Source organism: Schistocerca piceifrons, chromosome 8 (assembly GCF_021461385.2).
Source record: "Schistocerca piceifrons isolate TAMUIC-IGC-003096 chromosome 8, iqSchPice1.1, whole genome shotgun sequence".
Classification (NCBI taxonomy): domain Eukaryota; kingdom Metazoa; phylum Arthropoda; class Insecta; order Orthoptera; family Acrididae; genus Schistocerca; species Schistocerca piceifrons.
The window spans coordinates 320623423-320639523 of NC_060145.1; positions in this window are offsets into that span (position 1 = coordinate 320623423).

The following is a 16101-nucleotide window of genomic DNA, read 5'->3' on the forward strand; positions in this document are numbered from 1 at the left end:
ACAACGATCAGGAGCCGACCAGAAGACGGACGTCTTCGACCGCTTTCGTATTTCCTGTGGCAAAGCTGTGCCAAACTGGGAACACGACATTCTAGTATGAAACACAATATATGTATAATTATCAGATTAAAATTCAAAGAATTGGAATATATTTAACTTATTTGCTTTTTCTTTTATCATACTAGAACGTGCATCCCTTCTTGCCTGTTGCACAATGTAGCCCTCGTCTGCTGCTGTAGGTGACAGTTCTCGACCGCCTAATTTCCTTAGGGCAGCAGTACCTGCGTTTCGGAACGTTCCCCACGCACGCGAAACAGTGCTGTGGTGTGTACCAGACTCCTGGACTGCACACGTCACTCTTCGTGGTTTTTCCAGTGTCCCGACAATTTGTCCCAGTGTGGCGTTACCCAAATGTTGTTTCAAGAACCTGTTGCAATGACGTCCACCGTAAAGGCCCCCTAAATGACAAGCACTGTGTTTTTATGTTCCTTTAACTGCCATTGTTGCGGGCCCACTCCCATTTCACGCTATAAGTTGAACTCACACCGTATGAAGTTCAGCTTTCTGCGCATTACTGGGAGACCTCTGGCAACGTGCCCCAGTATATCCACTCATTTACACCGATTTGTTACATTTTATGTTACTTTATCTATCTCGTCCTTAAGTTTTGCGAAGCAGTCTACTTTCCTTACCGCGTCACATTTTCCAGCGGTATTCAATCTCCCGATGGGGAATGTTCAAAACCGTCGCTCCCAGATAAAACAGTGTGTTACTATCTAAGTGTATTGGAAGCGTCAGTAGCGAAATGGAGAGGGTGCCTCCTCCGAATATTTGTTCGTTTTGCATAACAACAAGCTATCCGGCCGATCAAGAATGCGGCACAAGTCAGCAGGCATGAACATAGGGCAGTAACCGCTTCCGCCCGCCGATGTTTCTCCGCTGACTAACTCTGCGGAGTCGTCGTTGGCGGCGGCAGGGGTGGAGGCTTTGGAATTTTTTAATTAAGTTTGTTTGTGGAATCTGGCTGGCAGCGAGCTAATTAAGAAAGTTGTGACGGCCGCGGAGGCACGGCCGGGACCGCGTTAAGTATTCCTGATCTGTCCGTCGCGCCGACAATTACCCGTCGCTTTTTGCTACTCTACTCGACGAACAATTTCCCCATAGCGGGCTACGCAAATTAAATGCGATGGTACCTATTTACTCGGGAAGCTAAAGCTGAATGGAAGCTGAAATAAGTATTTTAATTTCTCTCTGTAAGTAGAGGGAGTAATATTATCTCCACAAACGCATGTCTCTTTTATTTATCTAAAGCGATTCATACGTGATTCATCGCCCTCTATCGACAGCGATTTAGATATAGCACATAAGCAGAACTCACGCAACTGATCAGTTAGCACACACACTAAGCAAATAGACCTATATATACATTTGGCTTTCACTTTCATTTCCGATAAACAATGACCCAGAATTAAATTAAAAATTTTCTGACCGAGGATTTCTGAACAGTTCGCTTCGCTGTAAGGCAAATGTCAGCACTGGGAACCTTCCCGATTAACACTTCCTTTGCTCTAACATCACCTTACCTGATATTTGGCACAAAAGACTCTTATTTTACAAGGGTACTTTTACTATCAATGACCTTTAACCTCGTAGACATTACATTTATCACCTTAAATTGATATCAACAATTTGAAACTTTAAAAAATTAAAGATTCAGGTCGGCGAAATTGTGCTTCAGTAAGAGAAACTTTATCAACTTACATAAAAATCATCAACTTGCCCAACAATTAGAAAAACATAAATATCACAAATTGTGATATGTGCATGTGATAACTGAAATTTAACACAGAACATTAACATTTTCATATAATTAATAGCTTTAGCTATCTATCTTGCATGATGGATAGCACTGGCGCACGAAATTGCTAAGCGAGATCTATGTCAATTCTGAAAATTCAATAGCAGCATAACTTTGTCTGGGCTGCTGTTCTCTCGCAGTACCTGCAACAAAATTCTGCGCAATTCAGGGGCATGATTGTTATGCAATTTTACGTAAATATCTTTGAACATCAGGTCAACCTAAGAAAAACGTTATACAATTTTTCAGAAAGACTACATATGTAAGTAAACAATAATAATATAATACAATTGATGTAGCCTAATGAAATTTCGGGAATACATTTATCTAGGTAACATATTTAATTTCAGTGATTAACACTACAAGACCACAGATTAGTGTAAGTATGAGATAAGCCTTTGAAAATGTCAAATGCTGGTAACCCCCAGAATGTTGAAAGCAAACACGCAAACTTGCATGCATTGCCTTTCTCAGGTGTCGGAAATCAGTTTGTGCGATGGAGTTCCATGGCTGTTGTAGTTGGTCGGTCACGACAGGGACAGTTTACGCTGTTTGTCAACTACGCTGGAGTTATCTGATGATGTCCCATATGAGCTAGATTGGAAACAGATCTGCTCATCGATCGGGCCAGGGCAACACGCCTACACTCTGTAGCGCGTCTTGGATTACAACAGCGGTATGTGACGACCGCTTGCTCTTGCCACGGTTCATGCGGCTTCCCCCGTCGGAGGTTCGAGTCATCGAGCATGGGTGTGTTATCCTTAGCGTAAGTTAGATTAGATTAGATAAAGTAGTGTGGAAGCCTAGGGACCGATGACCTCAGCAGTTTGGTCCCATAGAAACTTACCACAAATTTCCAAAATTTGTGGGTCCAGTGAGTATAGGCAGCAGACGGGTTGGTTGCAGGCCCACGAATGGCCCCCTTCTAACCCACACACGGTCATCACTGGCACCGATGCAGAACCCGCTTTCATCAGGAAACATAACAGACCTCCACCCTGCCCTCCAATGACCTCTCGCTTGGCAGCACTAAAGTCGGAAATGGCGATGGTTTGGGGTCAGGGCAATGCGCGTTATAGCGCAACTGGCTCGGAGCTGTGAAGTAACCGATTTGTAACAGTTCTTTGTGTCACTATGGTGCCAACCGCTGCTTAAATTGCTGCTGCAAATGCGGTACGATGCGCAAGAGCCATACACCGAACACGATGGTCTTCCCTCTCGGTAGTGCCACGTGTCCTTCTGGAGCCAGGTCTTCTTGCGACCGTACATTCTCGTGATTACCGGTGCCAGCAATCATCTACAATGACTACATTACATCCACGTCTTTCTGTAATATCGCAGAAGAACATCCAGCTTCTCCTATTCCTATTACACGACCTCGTAACAACTCAGTGAAGTGCTGATAATAGGATCTTCATCATCTTAAAGGCATTCTCGGCAACTACAACTCACAACGTTCAATCTCAAAGGTAAGCATCGTTCACGTCCGTTACAACGGGTATTTAAAGCTATTGTGATTTGAATCTTCATAGTGGAGCTATTAACGCCACTTTTACGCGCCTACCAACTTTCGTTTATGTCGCACAATTCCTTTTTGATGCTGCGATTTTTTTCTGTCATTGTACGATGGTCGTCCAGAAAGTAAGTTCCGATCGGTCGCGAAATGGACACCACAGTGAAAACCCGATGGAGTTTAGCACAGATGTGTTGTGTAGTGTCTCTAGTATGACCGTCGACCGCATAAAGACGATCTTTTCAGTGGTGAGCACACTGTGAGCGAGTAAAGGTGCCTAGAACAACGATGTCTCCCGCACAAGTAGGAGGGCCCGCTGAGAGGCTTCGCCTTAATGAATGCAGCCCACCTAACACAACTGCCACGCACTTCCGTCTTCATGGCAGTTCTTAGCTGCACTCTGTAGGGGCAGTGAAGACGCTCCTGCTGCCTTTTCGATGGCGGTGTTCGATCATCTCAACACAACCCTAACTGGCTCGTCTTGAGTATCATCCCTGTTCACATGAAACGCTGGATACGAAGACAGCACTTGGGCGCTGGCTATGCGCTATATACCAGCGTAGAGAATTATCGAAAAGCACAGGCGGCTGCCTTCTGTGATGATGGCATTGGAAATTTGGTATTACGCTCCGACAAATGTGTAACTCGGGCGGCGACTATGTAGAGAAGTATCTGGAAAGTGTAGCTAACTCTTGCAAATAAAATGTTTCTGATTTTCGATGTGGTTTCCATTTAGCGATCGATCGGAACTTGCTTTCTGGACAACTCTCGCATATGTAAGTTGATGACGACTATGAGTCCCATCTGCCAGTGCAGATGCATGCCCCATCTCTTACGGGTATCAGTGACTGCGAGTAAGGGGTTCATGTTCAGCTGTCGCTGTCATTACTGACCAACAGCCCGAGAATTTGGATCGGAAGGGACGTATCCTCGAATGGATCAAGAGTTAAACGTGACCGGTGCCGTAAAACGGCTAATCTGGGCTCGAAGCCTGGTCTGGTACAAATTTCCTCTTCTTATCATTGACACAGTTTAATGCCCAGCTAACGTCATTAAAACCTTTGAACGATAATTCTAATTCTTCCAACAAATTATTCTGAACTCTTTTATCATTAAAATGTGGTATTTCTAAGCTTCCTTCAGCGCTGTTATCTTTGTCTCCATGTCGGGCCACGTGAGCAAAAAATGTTGATTTATATAAGTTCTTTAGTCGGAGTGCAGCAAAGAGGTATTGGCATTTTATGTTGAAACTCTTAACAGTGTTGCGGATATAAACTAAGCGGCAGACTAGTTAATCGCAGATTTTTGATCAGCTTAATTTTTTAAATGAACAATAAATTAGCTCTTAACTTAAAATGTTCTACAACCATTATTGAATTATGCTTTTAGTCGATCATAAATGCATTCGAAACTCGTAAAAGTGAGAATACATTCTCCTTTGTTGTGTTAATGTCTCAGGTGTTAGTATGTTATACCTAAGTTACATATAGTTATAGAATTACATTGTAATATATTATCTAAGCTACTCTGCGTAATACAAGAAAGAAAGACAGGTCTCATCCGTCTACAGGCAATGTAGCAGATATGGACCACAAAACCATAGTCGTCCATTTTCATTGCCACCCAACCGTCGCAGAATCTTAGAAGATATTCTGAGCTCAAACGCAAAGTGATAGCTCGAACAGAACCATCTCCTCTATGAAAATCAGTATGGATTTCGGAAACATGGGTCACGTGAAATCCAACTTGCACTTTTATGACATTCGATAAGATATAGATTAAGACAATCAGGAGGAAAAAGGAAAGTACGCTTGTATGGCATGTTATGCAAAATTTTCGAGGAATTTTCGCTAGGGAGGATGCACCATGATGTCTCAGTTTTCAGAATCTCTGACACATTTAGAAATATCAGGTGGTTATAATCAACGTGCAGCTGCTCACGGTGGTCCAGTGTGGACTAGGATTGTTGTGTGGATGCGAAACTTGGTAGATATACTAACGTGGTAATGAGGATCTGATTTAAGCCGAAAAAAATAATTCCAGTTTTGTCCACCAGATGCAAATCTGGTTCTATACGCTTTCTGTATGATGGTATGACATAAACGCTGTCATTTGGCAAGCCACAACGTCAACGGACGGTACGGCTATTGAGAAGAGACACAGTGCGCTCTTAGTATAACTGTCTTGTAAGAACGGTGGCAGTTACGGTGCTGAATTGAGAGAGTATCGCCAACTGAAAGTCTGAGGAGAGTCTCGATGTCATTAAATGGTTTAAAGAAGATGATAAGGAATTTTGAAAACACGAGTAAGCTTGATGTGACACATGGAAGAGAAAGGTGTCTTATCTCAGCAGAAATTACTGACGAAGCTTCTGTTGCTGTAACTGACGATGCAGCACGTACATTAGGTAGTGCTGGTGATCCACGCACTGTCACGAGAATTGCCCATTCCGTGATCAACAGTTCCAAAAACTTTGCAGTCCATTTTACACTACGTGTACAAGATCGAGACGTTGCAGCAACTGAATCCTCATGACCCACAGCAACGACGTTGATGACATGTGGCCGGGCAAGATTCTATGGAGTGAGAAGGCACATTTTACACTATATGGTGCAGTGAATAAACAGAACAGTTCCATTTGGGGTTGTGCACCAACAGCCATTGAACATACTGTGTAAGCGGCGGTTAATAATAAAATCAACATTATGTCTTTATCACTTGTTTCACCTTCTGCCCACGCCCCGTTCGTAATCCATAACGTAAGGAAACATTTCTGTACGTTTGTTTTGAGTTCACAGCGCCAGCTTTTGCAGTCGGTGGCCAAAATTGGAACTAATGTTTTTCGGACGCAAATTGGTTTCGCCTTGAAGCGTTAACAGATCGACCAAGTTTCGCTGCCTTACGATAATTGCAGCCCACACGTGACTTCTGCGAGTAGCTTCACTTGAAATACTACCTCGCGGTACTTATAAATGTACCCCACACAAGCGTTTTGGCACCCTTTGCCGTAGACAGGAAACTTTAATAATAGCCTCAAACTTTTCGTAGGTGATGCAGTTATATGTAATGAATTACTGTGTGGAAAAACTGCTGAGATATTCAGTCAGATCTCTGTAAGTTTTTAAATTGGCACAACTATTAATGGTGAGAAATGTAAACGTGTGTATATAACAAAAGGGTACAAATAAAACAACCTACAACTACAGCATCAGTGACTCATAACGGGACACAATCAGTTCATACAAATACCCGCGTGTAACAGTATGTAGGATATGAGATGGAATGATCACATACACTCAGTCGTAGGTAAATCAGTTGGCATTCTTCTATTCATTGGTACGGTACTATGAAAATGCCACCACGTTTCAAAGAAAATTACTTACAAAACACTCTTACGGTCCATTCTGTGACATTGCTCAAGTATGTGGAACTCATACCAAATAGGAGTAACAGGAAATGTTGAACATAACCAAAGAAAGGCAACAGGTATAGCCACAGGTTTGTCCGAACCAAGGCCACAGGTCTGTGGAACATGGAAATGCATCAAGGAGTTTCTGGAAAAATGAACTGCCAGATTGAAGACACACACAATCCTTTGAATGCAACTTTGTAAGTTGCAAAATCGCTGTGAAGTAACGAATCTATGAATCTAGAACATCCCTCTACGTGTGTTTCCAGCAAGGATCACAAGGACAAGATTACACTATTTACAGCACGCACCGAGGCAATTAGGCAGCCGTTCTCCCCGAGCTCCATACGTGAAAGGAAAGGAAGAGAAAGAAACCCTCACTTGTAGTAAAATTGTCAAGTGACCTCTGCATGCACTTCATAGTGGTTTGCAGAGCATGAACGAAGACGTAAATACAGGTGTATCTCTGAATTTATATGCTCTCTCTGTTAGATAGTTTTGTTTGTGTAACGATTGCTATATAGTACTACCAAATCACATACTGAGTTCGTGGTATCATCCCTTACTTACACGTGTAACGGTTCGCTTATTACGATCATCAGTACATAAGCTTTTTTTCTTATGTATATTATAAACACAGTAGATTTTATCGATTAAGACTGCTGAGCAACCAAGCGAAACTAAAAGTGGGATAAACATGGTGTGCTGATACTTGTGAAATACGTTACAAATCTGGAAATTTGTGGTAACATCCTGTGGGACCAAACTGATGAGGTCATCGGTCCCTAAGCTTACACACTACTTAATCTAATTTAAACTAACTTACCCTAAGGACAACACACACACTCATGTCCGAGGGAGGATTCGAACCTACGACGGGGGGACCACGCGAACGGTGACAAGCCGCCCTAGACCGCGCTGCTGCCCCGAGCGGCTAACATGTTGCAGAAGCAGTTTATTGTAACGAGCCACACAGCATCCAGAAGGGCTGCGAAAAGTGAAATTCCCTGGAACCTAGCTGAGTGAGCAACGACTGCAGGGCGGTAACACACCAGCAGCCAATGAAAGTCAGGGTGCCACTGCTGCAGAGCACGAAAATTATACAAATATTGAATATTTCCCGAATATTTAGCCGGGCAGCGTCGTCCAACAGAAGCAATATTTCGGCTAGCCTACTTCGTACGTTCAGGGTTCCACATGACTGACTGTTTTCTTCTGGCACCGTCTTTACCTCATCTTACGGCCTGTAACACGCACTTTTTTCTTCGAAAAATTGTCTCCAAAATTCAGGTCCATCTTAATATTCGCAATTAATACAAAAATGTCCAGTGTGTGATCAATATTCTGCCAGTCTTAAAAATGGCCATGTATTTGATGCCGCAGGGAACATATATCTATCTGGCAACGATCGATTCAACTGGCAGCAACAATGCACCGATGCGACGAAGGTGAATTGCGGGGTTCACAAGCTTGCTAACATTGCCTCCATCCTGCACCGTCATCACAAACTTATGATGCATCGTTGAGTCTATGGTACCACTGAACTTGAACTGAAAGTGATTTGTGTTATCGTTAACAGTACAATACTTTACTTAGTAACTAGTGTCGTAATGGAAAAAAATAAAAGGTTTTTATATGATGCGGGCCATAAACTGAAAGCGATAGCATATACAGAAGAAAATGGAAACAGAGCAGCAGAGAGACACTTCGGAACTCCATTCGCGATTGGCGGGCTAGCAAAGAAGAACTAGAAAAAATGAGGATGACTAAATATGCAAATGGAAGACTGAATGCAAAATGGCCATAACTAGAAGGTAGCGTACTAAAATGGGTTGAAGGACACCGTTAAAATGGCGCTGGAATTAATACAAAAATGATTCAAACACACGCTTGGACCAAAACCATAATATCTCGGAAAATGCCACAAAAATATGAAGAGAAACTGTTGTACTTCCATCGCCTTATTATTCACCTTCGAACGATAACCATTGTTGAACTAAGCCAAATAGCGAATATGGGCGAAATTTCTGTCACCCTTTATGTGCTGAGTAACAGAAATGTTGCCATGAATGGTGCCAAATCTGTAACTCTAAAAAGAAGGGTACATGAAGAAATGCACTACGCTGTTGTCCTTTCGCAATGGGCTGACGGTACTAAAGTTAATCCGATGACAACTGTCGCCGGTGTGGCCGTAGGTTCTAGGCGCTTCAGTCTGGAACCGCACAACCGCTACGGTCGCAGGTTCGAATCATGCCTCGGGCATGGATATGTGTGATGTCCTTAGGTAAGTTAGGTTTAAGTAGTTCTAAGTCTAGGGGACTAATGACCTCAGATATTAAGTCCCATGCTGCTCAGAGCCATTTGAACCAATAATCATTTTCGGGCGCAAAACTATACCGAAACCTTCTGAAATACCGCCAGGTGTTGTTTTTCACGTACGTGACGAGAGCTGGATGGACGAGGCTGGTATGAAATTATGGATTAATAGAATATGGAAGAGAAGAGAAGGTGCTTTATTGAAGTTCTCTTTTTGTGCTAAATCAGTTTAGTAGTCATTTGAAAAATTCTGTGAAAGGAAACTGAGACATAGAAATACAGAGCTTGGTGTTATTCCTGGTGGACTTACTTCACAACTGCAACCTCTTGATGTCTCGACAAATAAATCATTTAAAATCTATGTGAGAGAGGAATGGAACAAATGGATGAAGGATGAAACCCAATATGAATTCACGACGAATGGAACTTTAAAATGACCTGTGTGTCAGTCGGTGAAACAGTCGTGGTCTAGAGTGAGAGAAGACATTATTGTTTACTCTTTCAAGAAGTGCGGCATAAGTAACGCCCTCCCATGGCAGTGAAGACTATAATATGTATTAAGAGAACAACGATGACGACGAAGAGGAAGATGATTTTCAGTGATTTTAACGATTATTACAGTTTTATAAACTAAGATTTTTTTAGTCTGGCTTTGCAATGTAATAATAAAATCGTAAAAACGTTATTTTTAAAATGTTTCTTAAAAATTAAGGTGCTTCTTATTGTCCGTAGCGTCTTATAGTCCGTAAAATGCTGTTCCCTTCCCGTTTCTCGTACCCTGGCAACTAGATCGCCGGCTCTGGGGGGGCAGACTTGGTGCGGTGGTGGGGGAAGCACAACGTCGGGGCTCGACCGGCGAATGATGCGCCCTGGCGACAATTCGTCGACTTTTTCTCCAATTTCTATGAGGGGAGCGGTTCTCCCCGTAGACTGCCCTGTGATTTAACCATCTTTAAAACTGTGTTCCAGGCCTTACTTGATTGAAAGTCACAGCCTTTATGTATTATTTCGTCATGTGGTCCGATCTCTACATCCCCTTTTAGAATATAGTCCCTCAAGACGCAGTGCTCCGCCACAGTGGACTTTGTTGCCTGTTCATTGTTTGTGTGGCATTTGTACTCAGAGCATGTTTGCAGTACCATCAGCATCATCTGCCCTACACACATTTTCCCCACTGGCAAGGGACACGGTAGATGGTTCAAATGACTCTGAGCACTATGGGACTTAACATCTGTGGTCATCAGTCCCCTAGAACTTAGAACTACTTAAACCTAACTAACCTAAGGACATCACACACATCCATGCCCGAGGCAGGATTCGAACCTGCGACCGTAGCAGCCGCGCGGTTCCGGACTGAGCGCCTAGAACCGCTCAGCCACACCGGCCGGCGGACATGGTAGAAACCCGGTTTCTAGGTAGGGAATCCTCCACTGATCCCAAGAAGTATTGGAAATTTTATCGTGCCGGAAGAAACCGACATTACAATGGCAGTCAAATGGTATCGAGACAGATGAAAAAAAAAGGAAGTAAATTATTATTTCAAAAGTAATGGCCATAAATGTTAATATATTCATCCCACCGTGAGACAAGACAGTCAATGCCTTCATGAAAATGTTTTTTGAGTTGCCTATGAAACCACGATTGTACCCACGCGTACAGCTCTTCGCCCGAAGCAAATCGACGGCCATGGATGTCCTTCTTCTGGGCTCCAAAACTATGGACATCGTGCGGGGAGGCACCAGGACTATATGAAGATTGTGTAAGGCATTTCCAGCAAAATTTCTGCAATCTACTCGAACAGCTTGAGCGGGCCCAGACATTGGCCAGGTCTTTTTGACTGCATTGCAGGAGTTTCTGTGGGAAGTACTTACACATCCTTCATTCAGTCCCGATCTCTCACCATGTAGTTTCCCTATACTTGGAGTTCCGAAGAACACTTTTGTGGTCGTCGATGTGGTTCGAACGTGGAGGTATACGCTTGTGTACAATCATGGGTCCTCATGCAGCCGCAGAAATTGTTCCATGATGACACTGATATTCTTGTCTCACAGTGGGATACACGTATTAACAGTTATGGCGATTACTTTCTAAATAATAAACAGTTTACTTACTTCTTTTCCATCTGTCTCTTCGTCATTTGACAGCCCCTTGTAATATTGCTCATGTATTTTTAATCGAGTGTCATTATTATCTTTTGAGCCAGATCGGATTTTGACTGGATTAATATTGTTATGAATTTCTTTAAATTACTTTAAGATAGTGAAGGATTATACGGCGCATTACATGTAAATTATGTCTTCAGAATATAAGAGCCTCTACGTTACAGAAGACATCATGTGCTCCTTATTCATAGTTTCAACTTTATTGAAGTGGCAAATATTTCAGTGTGACTTCTATTTTTGAAGTTTAATCGACAGAACAGTTTTGTTTCAAATTAAAATAATTACTAAAAGCGCGAAACATTTACTCCCACTACAGAGTTACAGAAACTCTTAGAGAACTGTAGCTTTTATGTTTCGCTTACAAGGACCAACTTTTTTTTCCTTATTGCGAGTGACTTGATCTAGACTGGACTTTATACTCTTCGTGCGTCCATAATATGGACTGTGTGAAGGTACGCAGCGGTGCAAGAACATTCAGTATTAAGCTCCCAATAGAGAGACCGGCACATTCCGTGGTCATGAGAACGAAAGCACACATTTCTATACCTGACGCTCGGTTTCAGTCCCGATAAGTAAGCCGCAGCTAACCTTTAGAGACATTGCCTACTATTCTCCCGTTGCACTGGACTGTGATGCCATCGGATGCGCAGAGTGGAGACGCCCCCTCTCCCCCGGTCGCCCCCACGTCTCCCCTGCTGGCAGCACCTGCACTCCGCTCCATTACCAGTGCGCCGTCGTTCCCGCTTCGCGCTTTCGCGATATCTCTTCAGTCCTCGCTGACAGAATTCCCGGCATAACCCCTCAGCAGATCTCTACGACCGCCGAGCGCCTATGCCCGAGGCGGCACACAAGGAGCGCGTTCCAGGTTAGGTGTCCGATAACGCTACCTCCGAAGCCGTTGGCTGCCTTAACGACGGAAGTGCTGACGCAAACACTTCTCGGTATACATTCTGAAAAATATTCTGCAACTGCTGATGCCTAGCGTTGCCATACAGACATCCGACGTTCCTTCCGTCTGACGAAGTAATGTACGCTACAACTTAAGCACGAAAGTAACTTTCGAATGGTGTGTCACTGCCAAGTAACATAGCTCTACAGGATGGTGTCGATTGCTGCAAAAAAGTCATTTAATGACAAAATAATATACGTATAATGCAGAGAATAAAAGGAAGGCAGTCTGGGATGTTATAAACAACAGGGAGAGGCAAACAAACGCAGAATAACATACTGCTAAGGGAGGGGGATAAGGTAATAAATGAACCACCACACTTAGCAAACTATGCAAATGAGCAAGTATTGCAGAAAAGTTACAGCTAAAATTCCCCAAAACAAATATAACACCTGTAAATAATGTTGCACTAAATACAATGATGTTACCTCCAGCCACAGAGAATGAAGTCAATAAAACTGTTCAAAAACTAAAAAATAAGACGTCAGAAGGCTTAAATAAAGTACCAATGTGTGTACTGAAAAAATGCATAGGGATTATACAGGGCTACTTAACAAATACACTCCTGGAAATGGAAAAAAGAACACATTGACACCGGTGTGTCAGACCCACCATACTTGCTCCGGACACTGCAAGAGGGCTGTACAAGCAATGATCACACGCACGGCACAGCGGACACACCAGGAACCGCGGTGTTGGCCGTCGAATGGCGCTAGTGCGCAGCATTTGTGCGCCGCCGCCGTCAGTGTCAGCCAGTTTGCCGTGGCATACGGAGCTCCATCGCAGTCTTTAACACTGGTAGCATGCCGCGACAGCGTGGACGTGAACCGTATGTGCAGTTGACGGACTTTGAGCGAGGGCGTATAGTGGGCATGCGGGAGGCCGGGTGGACGTACCGCCAAATTGCTCAACACGTGGGGCGTGAGGTCTCCACAGTACATCGATGTTGTCGCCAGTAGTCGGCGGAAGGTGCACGTGCCCGTCGACCTGGGACCGGACCGCAGCGACGCACAGATGCACGCCAAGACCGTAGGATCCTACGCTGTGCCGTAGGGGACCGCACCGCCACTTCCCAGAAAATTAGGGACACTGTTGCTCCTGGGGTATCGGCGAGGACCATTCGCAACCGTCTCCATGAAGCTGGGCTACGGTCCCGCACACCGTTAGGCCGTCTTCCGCTCACGCCCCAACATCGTGCAGCCCGCCTCCAGTGGTGTCGCGACAGGCGTGAATGGAGGGACGAATGGAGACGTGTCGTCTTCAGCAATGAGAGTCGCTTCTGCCTTGGTGCCAGTGATGGTCGTATGCGTGTTTGGCGCCGTGCGGGTGAGCGCCACAATCAGGACTGCTTACGACCGAGGCACACAGGGCCAACACCCGGCATCATGGTGTGGGGAGCGATCTCCTACATTGGCCGTACACCACTGGTGATCGTCGAGGGGACACTGAATAGTGCACGGTACATCCAAACCGTCATCGAACCCATCGTTCTACCATTCCTAGACCGGCAAGGGAACTTGCTGTTCCAACAGGATAATGCACGTCCGCATGTATCCCGTGCCACCCAACGTGCTCTAGAAGGTGTAAGTCAACTACCCTGGCCAGCAAGATCTCCGGATCTGTCCCCCATTGAGCATGTTTGGGACTGGATGAAGCATCGTCTCACGCGGTCTGCACGTCCAGCACGAACGCTGGTCCAACTGAGGCGCCAGGTGGAAATGGCATGGCAAGCCGTTCCACAGGACTACATCCAGCATCTCTACGATCGTCTCCATGGGAGAATAGCAGCCTGCATTGCTACGAAAGGTGGTTATACACTGTACTAGTGCCGACATTGTGCATGCTCTGTTGCCTGTGTCTATGTGCCTGTGGTTCTGTCAGTGTGATCATGTGATGTATCTGACCCCAGGAATGTGTCAATAAAGTTTCCCCTTCCTGGGACAATGAATTCACGGTGTTCTTATTTCAATTTCCAGGAGTGTATAATAAATGAATCCCTCACACCAGGGACATTTCCAAAGCAGTTCAGACAGGCAAGAGGTGTACCTTTACTTAAGTAAGGTAATGCCGAAGACATAGAAAATTACCGGCTCATTTCCCTGCTATCACCATTCTCAAAAACAATAGAAGCAATTATGAAAGACAGATTAATGAACTATCTGAATAAATACAGTCTTTTAAGCAAATCACAGTTTGGTTTCCGAAATGGCAAAAATACGGAGTCAGTCATAGTAGAATTCACAGAAACTGTACTTGATGCTCTTGGTAAAAATGAGTGTGTCACAAGCACATTTTTTGATCTTTCTAAGGCCTTTGATACAGTCGACCACACGATTCTATTAAATAAATTAGAAGTATTTGGAATAAGATGGGTAGCTAATGATTAATTTCGATCATACCTGGCAGAGAGGATACAAAGAGTAGAGATAACAATACTTCAAATAGATCTTAACATTTAGTAAAACACTTATCAGAACCAAAATACATTAATATACGGGTATCTCAAGGTAGCATGTTAGGACCAATACTATTCCTGATATATATTATTAACTTTCCCAGTTGTGTTACTCATGGTGAAAAAATTGTCTTCGCTGATGAAAGCAATACTATAGACACTGAGAAAACAAGAGAAAAATCAAATGAAACTCTCAAGGAAGTTAATGATTGGTCAATAAGCAATAAAGTGACATTGAACAGAAAGAAAACTAATGCCATGAATTTCAGTTTGAAGAGGGAAAATGACAATGCTAAATTAAATATAGATGGCACCTCTATAGACTGTGTAAAAAATGCAAAATTTCTAGGAATGAATATTGATTCTCAGTTGAAGTGGTGTGAACACGCAAAGCTACTTGCAAACAGAATATCATCAGCATGTTGTGCCCTTGGAATCCTATCATCAGTATGTAACATGCAGTGTCTTTTAGTCACATACTATTCATATGTACACTCAATTCTTAGCTACTGCATTCTGTTTTGGGAAACAAATGCACAAAATATGAACACAATTTTCGATCTCCAGAAAAGAGCCATAAGAATAATAACCAAAAATAGTAGTCGAACTCATTGTAAAGACCTGTTCAAAACACTGGGGATTTTAACTGCACCATGTGAATACATTTATCAGTCGCTTGTACACATCAAAAATAACATTGGTAATTACTGTACAAACAACTCTGTCCATGACCATGGAACAAAAGCTAGACTCACCTTACATTTACCAAGAAAAAGAAACATAAAACTCAAAACAACATTTTCTGACAAGGAATAAAACTGTACAATAAATTACCAAAAGATACTAAAGAAATTGTAAAAGTACACTTATTTAAAAAGGCAGCTAAAAAGTACCTGTTATGCAATACATTTTATACATTGAAGGATTACTTAGATAAAACAGAGTAGAGGTTTGGTAAAAAAAGTTATACAAATAAATAATAATAATGATTATTAAAAATCCAACACTCCACGTAACACCTTCATACTATGTTTTCTTCCCTTCTTTTTCTGTTTTCTATGAATACTTACCCCCAAGCTATGCACAGCACAACACTAACACCTCTTTCTCTCTCTCAGCTCAACATCTCACTCATTAGAGAGGGATGCTTACTCAGTTTTTCAGCATAGCAAATAGGAAGTTGTGGTACGGAAAATGGCCCAGAGATTACCGGTGTGTGTGTGTGTGTGTGTGTGTGTGTGTGTGTGTGTAGTGGGTGAAGTGGTACGAAACAATGTGTGTATAATGCGTGCAGTGACTGATAGTGAGATATGAGTCACTGCAGTGTGGCATTAGATTATTCAATAAGTTATTTGTAAAAATAGTATTGTATACCAGGAGTAAATCTAATGATAGTCTCTAACTAGACGTCTGTAAATGTATGTGTATACGAATTAGCA